At 39.4% G+C, this 24,320-nt stretch overlaps 2 long non-coding RNA genes across 2 annotated transcripts in view; both read right to left on the bottom strand.

Moving 5' to 3' along the window:
* The window catches only part of LOC106557902, a 402,448-nt gene that overhangs the window by 366,458 nt on the left and 11,670 nt on the right, over positions 1-24,320 (bottom strand). The gene's annotated exons all lie outside the window — the stretch shown is intronic.
* LOC119870240 lies at positions 843-5,065 on the bottom strand. Its single transcript, XR_005355543.1, has 3 exons — positions 4,850-5,065; positions 1,997-2,257; positions 843-1,032 (listed from the first exon to the last, which is right to left on the bottom strand). It is a non-coding gene; the product is annotated as an uncharacterized LOC119870240 (long non-coding RNA).

Genomic DNA, 24,320 nt, shown 5'->3' with positions numbered 1-24,320 from the left:
TAGGTGGGAAGCCTATACTTGTGTTTTAAAGGTCTAAGTTGGAGTCTGTAAGGATTTTTTGCTTGAGACAAAATTTTTCAAAGAATTTACTTGTTTTTTACTTCATATGACAACATAATTCTTAAAAATACATTTAGCCAAAATCAATCTCCAAAGGCACCTTATTTTATAAATTTTGGAGTTTCCTTCCTCCTTCAATTAATTTTAAATAAATTAAAATTGCTTCATACTTGCGTGTCCTGTTACTTTCCCCTTGATCCTTCCTAAAGTAATGGAGAACAGTCCAGAGTGGGTCACTTTTTTATTTGTGTTACCTATTCATCTGTACGTTATAATTTGTGCCTGGTACTTTTGACCATGTAAACACTAAAAGGCAATTAAAAAAAAAATAAGATGGCTAGTAAGATAAGGTTATAAATTCCTTGTAATCTCAATTAAAAAGTTGGGTTTTGGTGGATGAACTGGTATTTATATAATTAGTAGGCAGAGGTAATGGCAATAATAATATCTTAGATTTATATACTGCAACACTTTCCATTTGCAGAGTAGTTCTTACAAACACTCTGACCTACATTCCCAGCTACCTGAAAAAAACATATCTTACCACCCACAGAAAATTTATGGGATAGGTAAGGTGAACTTCCAAAAGAGAACTATTGAGCCCTGAGTCACCAGATGAAAATAAGAATTCAATAATGCAAACAAAAATTTAAATTTAGGGCCTTTGGATATTCTCCTGTTCATCAACATTGACAAGCTAATGGATGAATTTAATGAGGCAACATCCCATCTCACAACTTCATATTATAGAGTCAGTGCCATCTATTTAGGTGACACAGCTGACTTTTTAACCAATAGTTCACCAGATGGAACAACACTGAGGTAACCTTCACAAATGAATTTCATACCACTGTAAGTGATTCCCACTCTCTCTCCATGACTTACCCTGAGTAGCAGTCTAGGGCTGGAGTTTCACCACCATCCTCCCATCCCCCTAAAAACTGTTACTTCTTAGTCACAGGTGACATTTTCCTGAAAGCATATAAGATCCAAAGTCAATATCTACACTACTCTTCCCTAACCTTCAGATGTGCTTATTTTTCAGGAGTGAGATAAAGCTGTGCTAGGATGCAAGCTGAGCCTTACATTCATAATTCCAAGAATTTAAAGAAGGGGCTAGACATAAGTATTATATTTTTCAGATAATTAAAGAATAATCCTTTGAGGTGGCAAAGGCCTTACTACATTTATTCACTCATTTTGTAACTATAAATTCAATGTCCTATGCCATATTTTACTAGAGATATGTTTCAAGAACCTTGGGGAATTAACAATTCAGTAGTGGGGGAAACTACATGTAAGTAGAAAGCAATATGATCTCGAAGTGGCTCATAGTCTAAACTCAGTTCAGGGGACTATGATAATTCAAATAAGGACAGGTCAAGCCAAGGTGATCAAAGTATGGTTCACCAAGTAGATGGAATCCCTAAGTTAAGTCTTAAAGCACATCTGAGTAGTACCAAACATAAACACTTGTCTTAGGCTCTGGCACCGTTAGGATCACTGATTGGTTGGGTGATTAATTCTCATTCTGACTATATCCACTGTTTCTGGACTATGCCAGAAACTGTAAAGAAGTACATATCCTTTAAGGCTCAATCAAGTGTCACCTCTTCTACTGAGCCTTTTCTAGCCTTCTCTCCCTCGTTCGTGAAAGAAAGAACGAAAGGAAGAGAGGCGACAAGCTCCTACTTTGTGCTCCCACTGTTTCATTTTCATGCATTTGGCATCATACCTATAACATGTGTCCACAGTCTCTCACTCTTACCCATAAATGTGCACCTGGAGGACAGAGACAGAGACAGTATTTATCTACCTTTGAAGCTTCTGGATTTTCCTAGTGACCAGCACATAGTACTAACTCTATATGTGGCTGGAATGAATGAAGTAGTGAATTTGTGGGTTCTGATGTACATCTTTAACATCATGCTCCTACCTTATCTGTCTTACCATCCAAGTCTCAGCGCTTTGTCTGCTGGTGTCTGCCACTTTTGGTGTTGTCTTTCCCATGATGTATATTTTCTTTTTGCTTTCTTCCTGTCTTCTTTTTCCTTCCCCATCCATTTCTCCCATGCTTCTCAATATGCAGAGCAGTATTTTTAAAGTTTTTACTTATCAATAGAAGTTTCCCATTCTTCTGATTAGTCAAAGCATTAGTTAACTTCATCTTTTGGAGTGCGTGCTAGCTATATAGCTGCTGAAATTTTAGCCCAAAAAAAGAGAGAAAGAGCGAGGGAAGGGAAAGAGGGAAGGAATGAAGGAGCGAGGGGAGAGAAAGGGAAGGAGGGGGGAGAGAAGGAAGCCCCTCAGTGAGTATAACAGTATATTAGCTTTTCTAATCTACTTGCATTATTGCTGATATTTTTCTCTTGTTTTCTAAACTCCAAATTGCTCCAGAGTTGAGTTTTAGGCATCTGATTCCCTAATAACTCAGACAGTATAATACACTGAAATGCTTTTCTGGTAACTATTCACAGGCTTCTTCCAGAATTTACAAAAGATTCCTTTCAAAAAAATGAATGCTTTTTGAAGTTAGAAACTAAGCATACAGTTTTCCCAATACTGCTTCCAGATGTTGATAAGTACAGTTGGAATGTCTTTAGGGATATATATGTACATATCAGTAGAGAGACTGCTCATTAAAATTAATTGATACTTTAAGACTTCCTTTTTAAATATGAAAGAACCTGTCTGAACTATAGCTGTCATTTTTTTAAAGCTAACACTCTAAGTAATAAAGACTATAGAGCTTCCAGGAGTGGCCTGCCTTGTTTTTCATCCCATTCCAAATCTGCTGTCCTAACCACCCTACAATTTTTGGGTTCAGTTAAATCCAGTCAACAGATGTGCCAGTACGAGATGATGACAGATATTTTATCTAGACAACACCCTAACACCACTTGCAAAATAAAAATTTTATTTAATTGGCTATTTGACAACATGTAAGTCAAAAGCCAAGCTGTTCTCTCTGGAATTAGGAATGAAGCATTTCTAACCATACACGTACCATGTGAGAGACAGTGTCTGGTGAATGAAGGAGAAGATACACAGGCCCAGCAAGAGAGATTAAAATTCCTGCTCATATTCCCTTCATGAGCATACTACAGTAAGAGAAGTCTCCCCTAGCTGTTCTATAGGTTGGGGTGAACAGAAAAAACTAAAATACAAACATGGTATTTTAACTCCATGGCTCCTACATGTTCTCTAAGACTCACTCAGAATGTTCCCAAATATCATTCTTCTTTTAATTGAGAAATATTAGCTACTCAAAATTGTTTATTTTTTCATTTCTGGATAATGAAGGAAAAGCTGGCCTCACCAACGAAGACAAAGTTATGTTCACCTGTGGGAATGCTGGGATTTTCTAGGGCAATCCACAGTGTTTATAGTTCATAAATGAAAGGTTTCTATGGAAACATTAGCTTTTTATAAATCTCCAGTTAACAGAGGGATTTGGCAGTTTATTATTATTATGTGAAATCTATAATTTTTAAATAATGAGTTGGCAAAATGCTAAAAGAAATATAGAACATGCCCCTATTTATTATAAAAATGGCATTAAGTCAATAACGAAAATCAAAACATTACATCCTTGACTGAATAGTCAATTTTATCAAAATGGAAAAAATTATCTGCAGCAAAACAAATGCAAAATGTACAACTTTTAAATTTTTATGGACTCAGGAAAACAAGATTTGGAACAGAGAAAATTATATCAATGAAAAATAAGGAAATAATAATTAAAATACCATTCTTGTCCTTTACCTTGTCTCAATACTACTTTATTAATGTTTGATGCTAGGTATACCACTTAGTGATTTTTCTAATCAGCCAAAATTACAAATAATAAAAAAAAATTATAAATCACTATGGTAGTGTGAAATATGAATCAACAAACCCTGTGATAATTGGTATAGTAGGGAAAAGGAGGAAAGGAAGATGAGTTGAGACTATAAAAGACTCCCATCACAAAGTTTAAACCACCTCCAATTTGCATAGTGAATACTTCCATACTGGAGTCACTGTGACCAGTCATCTTGACTGCTCTTCAAACACTGGTCCCGCAAAGGGACTCTTACCACTCACAAAGTCAGGTAGGCAAGGTAGGTAGTGCAGACACTGATTGTTTCATTTGGTTTTTGTCTTGATTTTTAGCTAACTAAAACTGAATGTTTTCAGCAACTGAATGTTCCTCCCTTAACTTAGCAAGAATTCCCTTCTGTGTGAATACTGCTGAGAGGCAAGGCTCAGGCTCATACTCACTCATTAGCATCAACAGCTTAAGCTATCAGAGTTCCATCCTAAGATTTTGATATTTGGAACCTGAGAAAGTGACCCCAAAATGGAAGAACAATTGAGAAATAATTCACAGCCTCAGTAACACAGGGAAGCCATCAATGACTATGGATGATCCCCCATGGTAAGAATCTTAACCAGGCTATTACTCTGGCATGACTACAGCTAACTTCCTTATTTTCTAAACTCTTAGTTTCTGTCCCATTTTCCAGGAATGGATTCTATTATCTCATCATCCTTTCAAAAATGTCTTTTCTGTCTGAAGCTACCTAAAGTCAATTTCTCTTACTTGAAATCAAGCATGTTGATTGAAACATATTTTGATACCAGGGAATGGAACGGCAGGTTATGGACCCTTAAAGAAATGGGCAAATTAGGATTGGTCATCTGGCCTGATTCAGACTGAAGACAGTAAAAATCCCACTCGTGTCCTGTAAAGGGAATCTTGCAACTCATGGCAAACAATGAAGAAATAGTTCATTAAACTACTTACTGGGATCACTTAAAATGTAGTGCTTTTTGAAGGCAAGCCTACGGGAGACCAATCTTTTCCTGTCATGGAACAAAAGACATGAATACTTCTGTATAGATAAGTGGATGGCTTCTTCAGTTGGCTCTGGCCAGTTAAAAGAAAGAACAAATTTAAATCACTGGATATATATATCAAAGCACAAACTAAACTAGAAAAAAGAATCTTTCATGCCTTAGAGATATAAGACACTGAAATACCTAACAAACTCCAATGATTGAATTCATAGATTCAGTAGGGCTTTGTAGTTAAATGTGAAGCAATAATGGAAAAGAATGGGATCCCAACAATTGGAGTGGAATTTTCAGGATTTGAGAACTTGGAGGCCCCAAATAACCAGCTACACTCCTTTGCAGTCAAAGCAACCTCTTTCCTCATCCTAGTGGGGCCTTTATCATTTGTTTGCACAAACATGAATAAAACAGCCTTACCTGATGGAGGTATTCTGGAGAAGAAAAGTTAATTTTATCAGGATACTTATAGGTAACATATAGAATACCCAAGAATTTCCATTGAAGAGAATTTAATTTAAAACTATTTACAGAGGTCTGGGAAGGAATAAGGAAGCACTAACGATATGATGAGGCAAGCAATGATAACACCAGCAAGAAGCCATCATTATCACTGAGCCCAAAGGAGCAAGGAAATGAAGAGGTGTGACCAGAACCCAGCAAGAACTGTCAGGCAAGAGAGCCACCCAACAGGAGCTAATGTTATAGAAGGATACAGTCCCTGGCAAAAGAAGAAAGATTAGGGAAAATAAAAACTCTGAACTCACCCCCACCCCACCACTCTCCGGGATCCTCTATCTACCATTGATCTAAACCAATTAAAAAACCAGAGGTCAAGAGAGGCCAGGTGATGTAATCCTTAGAGGTTAGCCTATGAAAGCACACAGCAAGACAGAGAAGATAAAGAATAGATAGGAAAGAGCAAATACACAACAACCAGCACACCAATTCTCTTTCCCCACACCATAGTCACTTCTATTATTTCTAGACCTAGAATCAGAGGCCAACATGAATGAGGGTGCTCACTTGAGGAAAAAGCTTACATGCAAGAAAAGGGAATTATAGGACTTTGCTAATCTCTTTAGGGAAAAATCTTGGAAATCTGTGTAAAAAGGGTCCTCTACTCTTTGCAAAGAGAAAAATCTGATTAAAAGATTGCTATACTAAGGAGGGAAAAACATAGTTTTACATCAGGTTGAAGTTATACTTATGAATTTTTTTAGTGAGGGTACTAGATTTAATGTGATAGCTTTAATAGTTGGGTGGTGGCTCTAGCTGTGGCCACAATAATTGATGGAAACATGGACTAAGTTGAGATGCTAGAATTAGAGGAAGTTGAGATACTGAGATACTAGAAATTCCATACTGTAATACAGAAGTAGGAATCAAAAGATTTTGCAGGATAGGAATAACAGATTTGACTGACCATATGCTCTCCCCAATTATATTTTCCTAAAAATCCTGGAGTTTGCACTCTTCCCCAAGCCCTTGAGAAATACATTGGAATGGAACCTACAGCATCACTGAACAATTCCTATGTGGTATTGTTCAGTGGGGGCACATCTCCTGGGTTTTTAGATAAGGACCTACACCAAGGGAAGAATGATTGTGGAGTGAAGGTGACATGCTTCATGTGGATTCACTGGGCAGATGGAATAGAATTTCATTTATAAGTGAACATTTGCTTGGAACTTTTAAAGCATCAACCACTCACATTGGTAAAGTCTGTTCTCTTTGAAAATACAGTGTGAGAAATTTTTGACATTTGAAATTTTTATTTCCAGCCCCAGCAATATTAAGGCCTACAGCTTTAGAAAGGAAACACATGCTTTAAAATGCGATGAAATATCAGGCCATTCCAAGGAATATGCTTAAGTAACTTAATATAACTTCTTTAACAAGACTTAAGAGTAGAGATAACCCGAAGGATTCATCTTCCAAAGGAAAATCTGCAGTACTTCCATTAAGCCTTTGCTTACTTCTTTTATAAATTGACTGATTATACATTGCCGACACTAATACATAATGAAGTATAACATATTTAGCTATATTTATTTCAAAAATAAATAAAATGGCATAAAGAAGCACTCTTATGTGGAATCTAAATCTTTGAAATTTATTTCAAAAAATAAATAAAATGGCATAAACAAGCACTCTTATGTGGAATCTTTCTAGTTTTTAACTCACTAAAAAAATCCAAATCTAATAAAACTAAGAAATAATTCAACCCTTCTTCAGTAGGCTTGAATTTAAATGACAAAACATATTGAGCACTTCAAATTGAAAGGAAAATTAATTCCAAAGAAATTGTATAAAATATGTTAATACTATATAAACCCCCCTGAGTTTTCAATAAAAGACCAGATCAACACTATCATTTCAATTCATTAAGCACAGACAATTCCAAAAATGATTTAGTCTTTGCTCCTGAATTTACGATGGAACTTCCCATTTCTTATGCTTGCTATGTGATTTGAAAAATCTCATCACAATACTTTCTTAGAAATCTCAGATAGGGACACACTGTGTCTCTCAGTTCTGAGTCTATATATATATATATAGCTGTCCAATCCAGCAATATATTCCATGTCCTTATCTGGAATAATAAAATGAAAAATTGAAAAGAGAATAATGAAATTGACTTCTGGTGGCTTCTCTACTCTCCCATATGGAGTCCATATAAATGGGCTCTAACTCCTTCATCTGGCCTCCTAAGAGAGACTTAGAATTTCAATAAATCCAGAATAATACAAAGCACACATTTCAGAAAAGTAAAAAGACCTGTTTTTGAAGCCTCTGAGTTTGCTCCAAATCACGATGCAAGCTGTAAACAACTGGGCAGCTCCCTTTAATTATGTGTTCCATATGTGTTCCTAGAATTTAATGACTTCTTTTTCACAAGAATTCCTATTCCTTTTAGAATGACTGTACATTATATTAAAACATCTAAGTTTAGCTCTGGGATTTTTCGTTTCAAAACCAGAAGGCTACCAGGAAAGACAAAGTAAACTCAAACAGGTAGTAATACAGGGTATTCAAAAAGACTGAACACTGACAAATGTAGCACTGCTCAGTAACTAGGTTATAGATTAATCTGTGGTCAAGAGTCATGTTGGAACCAACTCTTCCTCACACCTTGAGGAAATGAAGAAGGCATCATGGCTGTCTATCTATCTATCCATCAACAGAGACTCTCTCAAAGGATCTGGGGTAAATCAGATGACAGGACCAATAAGCACTGTGACATGAGGAACACACACTGAACATCTGTGAGTTTATAGATAGAACTCTGAAAATTTCATCACAAATTTGATTTGACTACTTGTTTATATAAAACTTACTTCCTCAGTAAAAATAAAAATAATCATCATCATTTATCAATTATTTTGAATCCCTTTGTATTTTCCAACCAGCTACTGTGGTAATGGGTTATGAATGGAAGAAAAAGGGAGAGCAAATAGGAGAAAATGAACACAGCTATTGCTTCTTTTTTTGCTTGCCACACTGCTTCCAGGATATCAGCACCTCTAAACCATGGGTCCAATGGAGAGCATTGCCTGCTGATTGGACTGTCCATTTCCTACCTTCTTTTCTCATCTCTGTTGTCCCTTGTCAGACTCGCCTCTCCCATCTCAAATAATACCTTCAGTTTGTCACTGCATTTTTACAGCCACCACAATTCCAAAGCAACCACCTATCCCACAACCACCACCCTTATGTAAATGTTTTCCAATCCCTTCTTTGGAAGATAAAACACTAACCTGGTAGGTAGCTGGTGAATTACAAAGTCCTACCTACTGGACTACCTACAGAAACCTATTTGGTTTTAGCACAAATGTTAGAAGTCCAAAAGATTACCTAAATAACCAAACTATTCTCTAGGCTTAAGCCAGTATTGTGACTATAGACAGAGTTGGTGACGTGGGGGTATGCAGCATGTAATAACCAGTTTTAGTCTACTCTCACTAGTCATATCACTTCTTTAACCTTAAAAGACAGTAATCGTCACATTGTGTAGGGGGTCATGGCATTTCAAAAGAATTTTAAGATCATTAGAGGACATGCAATTTGTGGGATGCCTGGGTGGTTCAGTGGTTGAGCATCTGCCTTCAGCTCAGGGCATGATCCCAGTCCAGGGATCGAGTCCTGCATCAGGCTCCCCGTGAGGAGCTGCATCTCCCTCTGTCTATGTCTCTGCTTCTCTCTGTGTCTCTCATGAATAAATAAATAAAATCTTTTAAAAAAATAAATGCAATTTGTAAAACTGCTGCTTTATAGCTGATCAAAAGGTTTGTGCATATTTTCAGCATGCATGTATTTAGCAATCATTGAACACCTAATGATTACAATGAAAATTAGCAAAAGACATGTGCTATTTAACAGCTACAGTACCTTGTGCTAAAGGTAACGGGGGCCCTGGCTAGGTATAAAGGGAGCAATAACCCACCTGTGGAGAAGCTAACTTCATAGAGCCTGCCTCTGCTCATTCCTGGGGTTGACAGTCCTCTGCTTCACCAATCATGCCCCCACACCTAGCATTGGAAAAGAGTTATTGGTCCAGTGAAGTACATTCACATCACAAAGGAATTTCATTTTGAAACTCTTATGGCCAACACATGCTTTCCACAGGAAAAGTACCTTGGATTATTCCCTGTAGGTGAGCAACTCCTGGAAAAGTTAATGGTCACTACTGCCTCTGCCACTTTGGCTTCACAGGAGCATTTACCTCTCCCATCCTGGCCCAAACATAGTCATTTAATGTCCTTCAAAAGCCTATACCATAGCTGCAGTACACATGAAATGCTGTACAGAAACTTCACTCAAAGTTTAGGGTGGGAAGAAGTAATTCAACATAGACTTGCATGCAGTCAACTACTAGGTTTCCCAGTTAAAGGAAGTTCCTCAGAAGCCAAAGGGCTGGCCTGTCACCTCAAGCCCCCTGCACAGCTACCTGTCTGCCTTGCCTATTTTTCCCTAAAACACTGGATGACACATTGGGACTTCTCAAAATCTAAGTCCAAAAAAGTGAGGACACAATGTGTTACTGGGAGCTAAAAAATGATGTGATCTAATCAGGAAGAAAAGCAACTCAAAGGCAGTGGGATTGAGACTATGATTTGAAGGTGGCAAGAGGTGGTTATGGTGGGTTGGTAAGGGAGTGTACTAGCTCTCCATTGCTGTTGTAATAAATTACCCAATTTAGTGACTTAAGCCAACCCATATTTATTATCTTACAGTTCTGAAGTTCAGGAATCTAAAATGATCGGCAGAGCTGATCTTCTACAGACCCTAGGGGTGAGTCCGTTTCCTTGCCTTTCCAGCTTCTAGAGGTTGCCTGCATTCCTTAGCTCCTGGTCCTCTTCTACTTTCAAAGCAAGCAATCACACCACTCCAACCTCTGCTTTGTCTTCACATAACTTCCTCTGCCTCTCCTGCTCCCTCCTTCACTTCCAGAAATCTTGAGATTACAAAATTATAACACTGGGTCCTCTTGAATAATCTATGGTAAATCCTACCTCAACATTCATAACATAATCACATCTGAAAAATCTCTTTGCCATGTAAGGAAACATATCCACATGTTTTAGGAATTAGGACACGGATATTAGAGGGGGAGGCATTATTCTACTTATCACAGGGTGTTGTTTCTTTATTTGGAACCTCATGGATCAGCCTCAGACACTGTAAGAAGCATATACAAACAGAAACACAAGCCTGAAGGGCAGATCACATTATTGGTCCTACCTTAAACCACTTGCTGTGTGAGGAAGGGTAGCGAGTAGACCCTTGGGTCAGACTCACTATTCACTTTGTGGATTTGGACATGTAAATTAACCTCCCCAGAACTCAGGTTCCTCATCTGAGGGCTAAATCTAATGGTAAAATCTATTTCATAGGATCACTGGGCTGCATCAATGAAATTGCTTGCTGCAGTAGAAGTGTGAGCACTGTGCCAGGCACAGAGCAAGCAGGAAATAAATATTTTTTATTATCGATGGTCATAAATATATGCCCAGAGTTAACAGGAACCAGAGAAAAAAAATAAATATCACCAGTATCTCTCTGTACCCACAGTGCTCTGTGTATTTTAGGCAGATCCATAGCTCTTTTAGTGATTGAGAGGAGGAGAGAGAGAACCTGGACCAGGGCCCTCCCACTAGCTCAGGGCCACCAACTACAGTGAAGTGATAGGATCAAAGTAGTTAACATCTCTCTTAGAACTAGGCAAAGGGGCCTCTGATCAGGGTCTTGCGTTTTAGAAGACCCCACATACACACATAAGACACAAAGACCATTTTTCTTTTTAGCCTTATAAGAAAATTTTTTGAAAGTTTAGTAATTGAGTGAAGGAAAGGTAAAGGAGGAGGAGGATTGGGTGTAATGAGCATCCCTACCCACAGCAGTGGGGACTGAGGGGCCAAGGTGTGGTTGCAATAGAGGCAGGAGAACAGTTAAAGGGTTCATATCCTCTGCCTTTGCTTTTGTTTTAAGTTGAAACAACAAATTATGTATCAGATGTGTCTCGGCAGATGGATTTCTCCAAATAAATGCACATCCTCCCTCTCTTGTCTTCTGCTCCAGTAGTATCATTTTCAGAAATGCCTAGAACTACATTAAAACCCCAAGAAAAAAATGAAGCATAGTGCAGGACAACACATCCTTCCCAACTCTGTAGGAGCTTGACTTGGTCCATAGTTCCCATCCTGAGTCCAGATAGTCCCGGTCATCAGCCAGGAGTACCGGGCATGGACCCAGCTTTCACCTGACCCCAACAGAACTAAAGTATCACTCCAGTTCACAGGAAGGGTTGGACCCCAACCCTTAGCTTCCAGAGCATCAGCTTCTGGTCCCAGGAAACAGCCTGTAGGTGTCCTAAGAAGGATGCTAGCCAGGCTTTGGGCATAGTGTGGCTTATAGTTTGCAAATATTCTGACATATGGTTTGTGCACCTTCAGTTGTACCCTTGCCCTGGGTGTTGTTAAATGCTAGGGGCAGACCAAAGGCAGTATTTCCTCTCATCAACCCTAAATCCATCACTAAAGGGATGTTAATGAACCAGACAGGCAGAAAGTAGTCATGCCCTCTGAACTCCCACATGCAGACCTTGCCAAGGAGATTTAAAAAACAGGAAGGCTAAGCAGAGAGGAGAATAAATATCTGCTAGAGAATAAATATCTTCCAAATAAACTCAGTCCTAGAAACGCAAAATACAGTTTCTCTGCACATCAATTTAATGAATTCTATCTGAAGGCAAGAGAAAAGAGATTCAGAATTCCAACCACAACCTCTGTGGTAAAGGAAATTGGATTTACATTAACAGAATGTCCATAAAACTCTTCAAATGCAATCCTCTTTCATGTCACATGGTCTTCATCTCAGAAAGGATGTGGTGGTCTGGCTTGTTTCATCAGGTAGCTCAGGAGAACTGTGTCTGACAAAGCCCTGGGAGGCCAACAGCCAGGCTTCTTCAGGAACTCTCATCTGCCACTGTCTCGAATCCTTGCCAATTTCTGTGTCTGGAGACCCAACCTTCTTCAACGGGGAGGTTGACCACCCACGATCCATTGTCTCACCCCCACCTGTCTGCCATTTCCAGTATGGAGTCTCACCTAAGGAACACTGCCACACAGATACCATAAAATGTCTTTCCATGGAAATGCTCCAAGAAGGAAAACAATCAAGGGTAGTGAAGCTGAATGAGGAAGAATCCCGTTAGCAAGAAAACCCCACTCCTCCGCCAAGAAAATAAATGAGCCCAAGTGGTGGAGAAAAGAGAGAGAGAAGCAAACAGGGCAATCATCCTAAGCAGCCCTGGTGCAGATTCCAATGGCAGCTGCAAGCCAGTAGTGGGGGACAGTACAGAGTCTGAAATCCCCTCCTCAACCATGCTGGGGGCCCAGGAACACACCCCTGTCTCCTTCTCATCCTCATTTTCTCTGTTCCCTAATGTCCCCCTCTATTTCCTCCTGTTCTCCATCCCCAGCTTGATTCCCAAACCTACAAGGCAAACACCTGGACACCAATGCTATTGTCAAATGTCTAAGTGGTACCCATGGCATATCACAGCAAAGGAATCTATCACAGGAACAAAGCAATAAAGACAGAGCTCGAGTCCAGAGCTTTTTTTAAAAAGGAAAAGAAAAGAAAGAAGAAAGAAAGAAAGAAAGAAAGAAAGAAAGAAAGAAAGAAAGAAAGAAAGAAAGAAAGAAGAAAGAAAGAAAGAAGAAAGAAAGAAAGAAGAAAGAAAGAAAGAAAGAAAGAGAGAGAGAGAGAGAGAGAGAAAGAAAGAAAGAAAAAGAAAAAGAAAAGAAAAAGAAGAAAACAATCTCTGCATACTGGAACTGGTTTTAGAACAATCAGTGCACAACATTCCACACTTCCCCCTCAAAGCCCTCAGGCTCTTCTGAAAGGTCAGAAGAACACAAACAAGGTAGTATAAAGTCTTTTCTTTTCCCAAACAATATAATCTTTGTAAGTTTAATATTGGGTTTCTAAAGTGCTCTGTAAATTCCTGTCTCCCAACCCTCAACTTCAAGAGTGCAATACAGTTCCTTGGCACAGGCTCCTTTTTTCATTCAAGGTCACATTTTTATTTTACTTTATTGTATTTTATTTTATCTATTTTATTTTAAATTCGATTAATTAATCTATAGTGTATTACTAGTTTAAGAGGTAGAGGTCAGTAATTCATCAGTCTTATATAATACCCAGTGCTCATTACATCACGTGCCCTCCTTAATGTCCATCACCCAGTTACCCCATCCCCTTCACTCCTGTCCCTCCCAACAGTAACCCTCAGTTTGTTTCCTATGATTAAGAGTCTCTTATGCTTTCTCTCTTTCTCTCTGATTTCGTCTTGTTTTATTTTTCCCTCCCTTCCCCTATGATCTTCTGTTTCATTTCTTAAATTGAGAGTGAGATCATATGATAATTGTCTTTCTCTGGTTGACTTATTTCCCTTAGTGTAATACTCTCTAGTTCTACCCATGTCATTGCGAATGGCAAGATTTCATTTTTTTGACGCCTGAATAATATTCATATAATATATCATATTATATTATATATTATAATACACACACACACACACACACACAAACACATACTGGAATCTTCTTTATCCACATCTTCTTTATCCATTCATCTGTTGATGGACATCTGGGCTCTTTCCATAGGTTGGCTATTGTGAACATTGCTGCTATGAACGTTGGGGTGTGGGTGCCCCTTTGGATCACTACATTTGTATTTTTCGGGTAAGTACCCAGTAGTGTAATTGCTAGGTCACAGGGTAGATCTATTTTCTACTTTTTGAGGAACCTCCACACTTTTCCAGAATGGCTGCATCTGCTTGCATTCCCACCAAGTGTAAGAGGGTTCCCCTTTCTCCACATCCTCACCAACATCTAACTTGTTTTCTAACTTGTTCATTTTAGCCATTTTGGCTGGTGTGAGGTGGGATCTCATTGTGGATTTTGATTTGTATTTCCCTACAGAGCGGTGTTGAGCATTTTTTCATGTGCCCGTTGGTCATTTGTATGTCTTTTTTGGAGAAATGTAGATTCATGTCTTCTGCCCATTTCTTGATTGGATTCTTTGTTTTTTGGGTGTTCAACTTGATGGTTCTTTATAGATTTTTGGATACTAGCCCTTAATCTGATAAGACATTTGCAAATATCTTCTCCCATTCTATCGGTTGTGTTTTGGTTTTGTTGACTGTTTCCTTTGCTGTGCAAATGCTTTCTTGATGAAGTCCCAAGAGTTCATTTTTGCTTTGTTTCTCTTGCTTTTGGAGACCTGTCTGGCAAGAAACTGCTGTGGCCGAGGTCACAAAGGTTGCTGCTTATGTTCTCCTCTAGGATTTTGATGGCTTCCTGTCTCACATTTAGGTCCTTACTCCATTTTGAATTTTTTTTGTGTGTGTATGGTGGAAGAAAGTGGTTTAGAAAAAAAAAAAAAAAAAAGAAAGTGGTTTAGTTTCATTCTTCTGCATGTGGCTGTCCAATTTTCCCAACGCCATTTGTTAAAGAGACTGTTTTTTCCTTTGGCTATTTGTTCCTTCTTTGTCAAAGGTTAGTTGACTATAGAGTTGAGGGTCCATTCTGGGTTCTCTATTTTGTTCCCTTGAAGTGTGTGTTTTTGTGCCAATACCATACTGTCTTGATGATTATAGCTTTATAATAGAGCTTGAAGTCTGGTATTGTGATGCCACCATTTTGGTTTTCTTTTCCAATATTTCTTTGGCTATTCAGGGTATTTTCTGGTTCCATACAAATTTTACAATTATTTGTTCTACTTCTGTGAAAAAAAAAGTTGATGGTATCTTGATAGCGACTGCACTGAATGTATAGATTGCTCTAAGTAGCATAGACATTTTAACACTATTTGCTCTTCCAATCCATGAGCGTGGAACATTTTTCAATTTCTTTGTGTATCCCTCAATTTCTTTCAAGGGCACATTTTTAGAATGAGAGAAATGGTCTCCTCCATCACCCAGGCTCTTCTTTAGCAGAAAGGAGACTGGAGGAAAGCAGAAGTTGTTGACTAATAACCAATTAGATTTTAGTGGTGGGTTTTTGTCTTTCTCCTCTTTGAGGTCTACCTGATGCTACAGCTTGTCCTTGTACCCTCCCATTCCTACATCTACTGCCTTGGATTATAAATTGAAAGATTCATGATCTCCTCAGAACAATTCCCATTTCTCTAGCTAGATTAAAAACCATTCATCTCTGTCTCACCCAACCACACACCCATATATCCCCAAGTCCAGGGCTTTTTCCAGTCCAGTAGATTCTGAGTTTTATGTTTGCCATCTGATAGAATAGGCAAGAGTTCACTCTTTCCTAGAAAATGGGGTGGGGGTATCACATACAGAGATCAGTCGGTATGAGCAAAGACAAATGCCACAAAGCAGCTCCATATACTGAAGAAAGCAAAGGCTTCAGAGTTGGACCAACCTGAATTCAAATCCTGACTCTGCCAGTCATTGTAACTTAGGAAGTTGCTTTCCCTTTCTGTACTTGTTTCTCTGTCTGGAAAATAAAGATAATAATACCTACTCCATAGCATTAATACTTAAAGAGTATATTAGATGACATATTGACTAGATGACAAAAAAAATTCATTCACTAGGTGTCATGTGGTAACTTCATTACTTTTAAAGAAATAACAGCTTAAGAAAATCAGAGGTTAGAGTGAGATCCCACAAGGCATGTTCAAGCCATTGAAAATCATTGCTAAACTGACTTTAAAAGAGGGTGACAGCTGTCAAGTAGAGACCTTTGGTGTAGACAAGACAGAGTGAAACTATTCTGCATAAGAAAAGGAATAAGGAGGGGTGCCTAAGTGGTACAGTTCCTTGGGCTTCCAAATCTTGGTTTTGGCTTCTGTTATGATCTTGGGGTCCTGGGATCAAGCCCTGCCTCAAGCTCAATTCTCAGCATGGAGTCTGCTTGAGATTCTCTCTCCCTCTCCCTCTGACTCTCCCACTCATGAGTGTTCTCTCTCTCTCTCTCTCTCTCTCTCTGTCTCTCTCTCTTTTCTCCCTCTCTCTCAAATAAATAAATAAATCTTTTTAAAAAACAAGAATAAAGATTTTACATTTGGGAACTGAAGAGGGGAACTGGGAGAAGAAGAAGCATTTACAGACTATTGCAACTAGGGAAAAAGAGAAATCAAAAGACCTCCTGGTAGTGCTTGAGAAAGGGCTTTGGGGAAGAATGAATGTGCCCATGAGCATTAATTAAGATGTTTGCTATAGGTCAGCAATATAAATCCCTTTTCCCATCTCTCCTGTGAAACTATCAATAATGTCTACACTGCTGACCTGCATGGATTCTTCGGGGCTACAAAGAAGTTCTTGGTTCCCCCTCTAGGTGAATATGAGAGAAGCCAGAGGATGAGACATCTGAGCTTCATGTTATATCCCAGAATTCCTTTGCCAAAATCAAAATGGATCTTACAGTTGACACAGTTATATAACACATAGTAGCTTTTAGGTTTTTTCCCACAATACTGCTCCAAAATCAGTGCCATCTTACAACCAAGAAAAATCAATAATAAAGAAGCTTCTAAATGATAATAATAATAATAAAGAAGTTTCTGGCTTAGGTACTTAATGAGTGACATTGTTTCCCCTTCTTCTCCTCGATCCCCCCTGTGGGTACACAAAAAAGAATGAGCAATTTTATCCCACTAGACTTAGAAGGGCTATGGGGGATGGAAAAGGAAAATTTGAGGCCAAAAATAAACTCAAATTTTTGAAGTCATAGCTAGAACCAGCACATTCCCCTTCTCCACCAAGAACTATTGGCTTGATCCTTGGCATTCACATCACCACTCTCCACCCAAACAACCCACTGCCTTTTATATTCAGTTCTCAAAATCTTGTTTAAGTACCCCTTCCCTAGGTGCCAGAAGAATCCCCAAAGTTGAACCCCTTTGCCCTGAAGGAGATTACTGATTAGATGGACGTGGCATATCCAAAAATAATGGGAAAATCAAGTTGAATGTGCTAAGTTCCTGAAGAAAGAATAAGAGAGGCAATACGTATCAGAGAAATGAGACAAGGCACCAGTTTGGTGGAATCAAGAAAGACTCCATGAAGAAGGTCATACTCAAGATGGAAGCTGAAGCTAGGCACAATTTTGATAAGCAGATCTGAGGGTAGAGAGGGCACTCTAATCATCATATTGTGTTATTACCACCTGAGCTCACAACCACAACCATTACCCCATCTGTGAGCCAGATAAAAATCTCATGTATTATTGGATTTTAATACACCTCCCACTTCAGAGCCTTCAGCTCTGGTTCTCTTTTCTTATCACCTACACATCAGAAGCTAGGCTATAAACAACACATTTCAAAACACCCAAGACCCATCAAACTATACTACTTCTCTGGGACCACTTGACTCTCTTGGTTGTGTCTTTTCCTTCTTCCTTTCAAACATGTTTCATCCCAACTTGTCCTCTCAAAGCCTAATGATACATAGCATAGTGAGAAAATGATGGAGTCATAAACCCCCAAATGAGAACCTAGATGTGCACATACCAGCTATGCAATATCTAACACAACATGTAACCTCTCTGAGCTTCCAGTTCTCATTCATAAAGTGGGTTTAGGACTAAATAAAACAGCACATGTGAGGGTGCCTACCATGGGCCTATATTTTTTTAAGTAGGTTCCATGTGTGGGGATTCAACTCATGACCCTGAGATCAAGACCCAAGCTGAGATCAAGAGTCAAATGTTTAACAAACTGAGCCACCCAGGCGCCCTTAGAATGGACCTTTTTTTTTTTTTAGATTTTATTTATTCATGAGAGACACAGAGAAAGAGAGAGAGAGAGGCAAAGACACAGGCAGAGGGAGAAGCCGGCTCCCTGCAGGGAGCCTGACATGGGACTCGACCCTAGGACTCCAGGACCACGCCCTGAGCCAAAGGCAGACGCTCAGCCACTGAGCCACCCAGGCGCCCCTAGAATGGGCCTGTCTCATAGAGGTCGGCATGCCACCAGATCTTCCCTTCTCCATATGTAAAATGTTTGTCCATCAGCTCTTCCCCCACAAATAGCCTTGCTTCAAACCTGCACGTGACCTCCAAGAAAATTTACCACTTACCAAAAGAGAATGGGTGGCTTTTCTCACTGGGATGCACTCTAACCAAAGCATCCCCTTCCCTCTCAGGACTTGGCAGGATAATTTTACTCCTCTCACTATGAGAACATTTTGTTTCTAATCAGTTTGTTTATGTTCTGTATCTGTTTGTATTTATACAATCAGTGATGTGTTTCTTTTTCCTATTTATTTATTCTCTAAAGTGAATTTAGCTTAGGTGGCTATCACGTGTGTCTAGAGGGCTGAGACCAGATCTGTTTTATTTGGTTTGCACAATGCTTGAAGTGGGCAATGAAAAGAAAACCACTCAATCAATACTGTCTAATGTTTGTAGATTTACAGTAAACACTAATTTAATTTTTTCTAAAGCTATCATTCCTCACAACAAACTCTAATCCTGGCAGACCTTCATGAGGTAGGTCAGACTTATCATCCTGATATATAAACCAAGAAGCCAAGCACAAAGAGGTGGGAAGAGTCATGCAAAGCTGCACAGTGCAGTGTCAAAAGACTCTGGTAACTGGAGTTTCTGCCTGCTGGCCCAAGCAGCAAAGTGCAGGGGAAACACAGTGACATAGAGAAATGCCAAACCTGAATTCTAATCTGGGTTCCACTTCTTAAAACATTTATGAACATGGTCAAGTGATCCAACCTCTCCAAGCCTCAGTTTTAGCATCTTTAAAATTATACAGTGGACACCTACACTTAGGTTTAAAGGAGATAACAAAAGCTTCTAGAAGAACTCTTGCTAAAATAGTAGGCTCTCAACAAATATTACTTCTCTTTCTTCTTCTTTCCTTCTTGGCTTTGTAAAAAGAAAAAAATTCTAGGGACCAAAAGATATGCCATTTAGCAGACTTCGGATCAAAATTGGAAGAAGTTACCATTTGGAAACCCTGGGAGTCAATGACCAGAACAAAAGCTGTGGCGTGATTATTTACAGGAAACCTAGAGCTATGAGATAGAACCAGAATGGTTAGTTTTTGTCTTAGGCTTTGACCACTATTCGTGATTTACCCCTAGAATCATTTTCTTTCTTCTCCTCTGGATCTGTGATCATCAGTAGACATGGAGAGACAGTGGATGGTAGCAGTTAACTAGAGGAGCAATGCTTTCTAAATAGGAAAATCACCTAAAGATCAATCATCTCTCTAAGCATCTCATCCCCATCAGCTGCCCCCATAATCCCCATGCCATGAAATTTGTGAGCATTAGGCCAGCACTTGCCAGGGTGGACAGAGCCTTCTCAAATCAGCTCTTATCATTAAGCCTAACAATAAATGGCTCCATCTATGCAATAAAGGACAACTGAGACAGTAAACTCAGCTTCTAAAGGGGCAATGCTCTGAAGCACAGTGCACCAATTAGTATGGTTGGCACATCTTGAGGCTCTACAATTTAATTTGTTACAAAAGTGCCAAATGTTAAGCTATTTTGGTTGTCCCATGCCTAAGACCAGAAGCCAGCCACATTGTCATGCCCTGGCTTCTTCAATAGAAGCATATCACTTCCTTTTTTTCTTCACCAGCTGACTAATAACAAAAGGCAGGAGATAACCCATTTCATGAAAAGCAGCTAAGCCCAAAAAACACGCTTCCCAGGCCTATTTTGTCTGCTTATGCCCTGATACCAGTTGTCTCTGGCAGAGTAAGCAAAGTCAATAAACATAGAGGGACTTCCCAGGCTCTGAGAATGGATATTAGCAACATGTATGTTGTCTTTTTCATTGTTTTAAAGTCCTAGTGAATCAGGCTCACCCTCACTAAAAAGGTGGAAAAAATAGTATTCAGCTAGTCACAGAAAAGACAATGGAATTCAGATCTCAGAATGAGAAGTCCTTTGGTCATGTATCTTGGAGAACTCCCAACTCTAATTCAAAGCTTTGCTTATGTTGACCAGAGATGGGGGTTAGCAATTGTCACTTCATCCATTGTACCCTGCATGGATTCCAAAGAAAATAAAGCAAAAATTCAGTACAATGCAAATTTTATTTTCATCTGGTCTTCTGTGAAAAATAAATAACATGGTATCACAATAGGAATGAGTGTTTCTAGAGATTTTGATTATTTTGGATCCATGGTCTGAAGTCTTTACATTCCACAGGAAGGCTTTGTTAAACTGTGAAATCTAATTTGGTGTGAAAGAACCATGTACAGGGAATCCTACCAAGGAACATTATCTGGCTTCTTGGCTTACTCCAAATATGCAGATCATTCATTCCTTTTCCCCAGTTATCCTCACTCCTTGAGTTGATCTCTCTTGACTGCCTCAAAATCCATCCAGCAGTTTACCCAATGATATGTTCAGAAAAGATCTGTCTTAACTACACTGTCTCATATACCTAATATTGCTGGGTATTCTAATCATTCCCCCCAGTAAGGGTCATAAACTGAATAAAACTCAGGTTCCTTCTGCTTAAGAGTAAGCCTAGCCATAGGAAGAAATGATCCCTTCATTTAGTCCCTTTCCTGGGCCAGCCCACTGCCATCGCCCAAGTTCAAGCCCTCTTCATTTCTTACCTAACTCTTGCATTAGCCTCTTATTTGAAAGCTCCACATTTCACTTCTCCCTATTCTAACCTAACTTCTACCACTTTTTGATCAAATTTTTTTTTAACTCAGCTCTGATTATATCAATCAACTGCACAGAACCCTTCCTGGACCTGCTCCCTACTAAATGGAAGTATGGATTCCTCAACAGCCATTCAAGGCCTCACATGGCCTGACCCAATCCACCTTTCTATTCCTGTCTTCCTCTGGCTTCCTAAGAACTACCTCCAGCCAATATGGACTGCCCACTGTTTCTTGCCATACCCAGTAAATTTCATTTCTATGTTTTTGTAACTACTTATTTATCCAGAGTCCCATCTCAAATCATGACAAATCAAGAAAACCTAGATATGATGCTAAGAAATACTATATTCCATTACTTCTTTTTTCTGGCCCATTTCCTCCTTTAAAATTGTCCTAACAGGGCAGCCCCAGTGGCTGAGTGGTTTACCATCGCCTTTAGCCCAGGGCATGATCCTGGAGACCTGGGATCAAGTCCCACATCAGGCTCCCTGCATGGAGCCTGCTTCTCCCCTTGCCTGTGTCTCTGCCTCTCTCTCTCTTTCTGTGTCTCTCATGAATAAATAAATAAAATCTTTGAAAAAATTTGTCCTAACATTCATTCTTCCTCTGTGGTTTTTTGTCATTTGCCTTTGACGATTCTGCTTACCCAATGTAATCTAATCTTTGAGTTGCCATCTTGGATCTAATAGGTTGTTATAAGTTGAATTATGTCACTCTAAAAAAAAAAAAAAGATATATAAAAGTCCTAACTCCCAGTACTTCAGAAAGCAAACTTATTTGGAAATAGGGTCTTTACAGAGGTAATCAAGTTAGAATGAGGTCATTAAAAGGGGTCCTAATCCATTAGGACTAGTGTCCTTATAAAAAATTAAAATCTAAACACCAACACAAAAAGACATATTGAAGATAATGTGAAGAAACACAGAAAAAGGATGACCATATGATTGAAGTGATACACCTATGAGCTGAGGAACACCAAGGATTGCCAGAAAACACTAGATGCTAGTAGAGGAAAGGAAGGATTCTCCCCCAAAGGCATCACAGGGCATGACCCTGCCAACACACTGACTTCAGACTTTCAGCCACCAGAACTGTGAAACAATAAACCTCTGTTGTTTTAAACCATCCAATTTTTGGTACTTTGGTACAACAGCTGCAGGAAACTGCCACACAGGACCCCTTTGCTCCCTTCTTAGGCATTTTGATGACTCACTGCCTCTTCTCCCTTATCTCTCTTTTGAGATATGAAGTTTTACTTTCACTTATTTCTCATATTGTCACTCTTTCTAACCTCCAAGCTTTATACTTGTCACATTAGTTTTCCTATAATTTTACTATATATGTCTATATTTTAAAAGCAACTCTGAAAGATTTCTCCAGTGTTTTTGAAAGAAACACAGAAGGTACCACCTTTACATCTTAATTCAGATAACTCTGGTCCTCCCTTGGTGACTGGGTCACCACCACATCCTAAGTCACCTATTGAGAGAGAGATGGTAGCCCATCACACTCTGTCATCTACACCAGCATGTTTAATCTAACTAATTAGGAGGATTTTCTCAAAGATCAGTAATTCCAAGACCCCTCTGGAGAACCAGCTCACAGTGGGTCTTGGTTTTGTCTAAGCCATCCAAATTTAGGGTCTCTCCCTTTTCCAAGGTTTCCCCTCAAAACTAGTAATGACCAGGATTACTCAAACATAAACCAAAACATTTACTTATTTGTTTGACAAATATACACACTTAATAACCACCTTGGACAAAGCACTATACTAGACATTAAGAGAGAAAAGATAAGACGTCAAATAGGACACAATTACTGCTTGTTGACTTGCTTAGGATGAGTGGGAGAGACACACACAAATTCCACAAGGGTTGCAGAAGTGCTAGTGCAGAAGCAGTCCTTCCCCAGAACCAAAACTGGACCCCAGGGTAGAGAGTTGCTTTCAAGTACCACCCTAGAGGCTTGTGTGGTAGACAGAATAATGACCATCTCCCCATGAAGATGTCTATATCCTAACCCCAAAACATGAATGTGTTACCTTACATGGAAGGGATTTTGGAGGTCGGATCAAATGTAGGGTCTTGAGCTGGAAGATTATTCTGGGTGGCCCCAAAGGGATCAAAAGGGTCCTTCTAAAGCAAGGGGGAGGCAAAAAAGCTAGAATCAGAAGGAGCTGTAATGAAAGAAGAATCAGAGACAAAGAGGATAGAAGATGCCACACCATTGGCTTTGAAGATAGCAGAAGGGGCCATAAGCTATAGAATGAATATGGGTGGCCTCTATAAGTTGAAAAAGGCAAAGAAACAGATTCCCCCTTAAAGCTTCCCAAAAAACACGGCCCTGCCAAACCCATTTTGGACTACTGACTTTCAAAACTGTAAAATGATCATTTCTGCTGCTTTAAGCCACCAAGTTTGTGGTAGTTTGTTACTGCAGCAAGAGGAAACTGATACACATGGTTGTTCTGGAAATGGGAGGATGGGCTGAATAACAGATACATTCTTCCCACCTGCCCAGCTACAGACCCATTCTAGTCCTTCAGCCTAAATTCCAGGAATCTCTAACAGCTCTCTAACTGCTCCAGATTCTGAGGTGTGGGACTAGGTTCCCTGTGACCAGTGCATGCCAGTCAGCATTTCCTCTAATCCCTCCAGTGCCATCATTGAAACACATGGCCTGGTCTGTAGGATGTTAATAAAGAGAGACGTAATTTATCGACTATTCATCACATGGTGGGTACTCTGCTATGCCTGCCATACACTCTACCTTTAATTTTCCCATTATTCTACAGAATAAATGGTAATAGTCCCAGTTTAAAGATGAAGAAATTGCCCACGAAAGGGGGACATTATGAGTTACTCAGTTTTCACAGATTTGAGCCCTACTTTATCTGACTAAAGTCTTTTCTGCATCTAACGTTGGAAGGTGCCTAAAATGATGATCATCTACGTTCACATCATTCTGGTACTTCAGGTTTCACTATCTTGTGCACATGAGTAATACAATTTCACTAAATTCTGCTCTCCCTTGAACAGTACAAGCCCTCCAGACCCCTGTCAGTCTCACCAAACATTTCTGATGGGACCCACGGCAGGTCCCTTGAGATCTTACCAATACCTGTCACTGTTTCATCAGATCCAGTCCTGGAAGGCCTCGGGAAGACAGTGACTCAAGCCTAATGCACATGCTGGTGCCTATGCCCTCTGCCCGTATGGTGCCTGAGGCAGGGCTACCTC

Source organism: Canis lupus, chromosome 2, assembly GCF_011100685.1.
Source record: "Canis lupus familiaris isolate Mischka breed German Shepherd chromosome 2, alternate assembly UU_Cfam_GSD_1.0, whole genome shotgun sequence".
NCBI classification, from domain to species: domain Eukaryota; kingdom Metazoa; phylum Chordata; class Mammalia; order Carnivora; family Canidae; genus Canis; species Canis lupus.
Note: the sequence above shows the minus strand (reverse complement) of the source record. Positions and strands in the feature narration are given on the sequence as shown.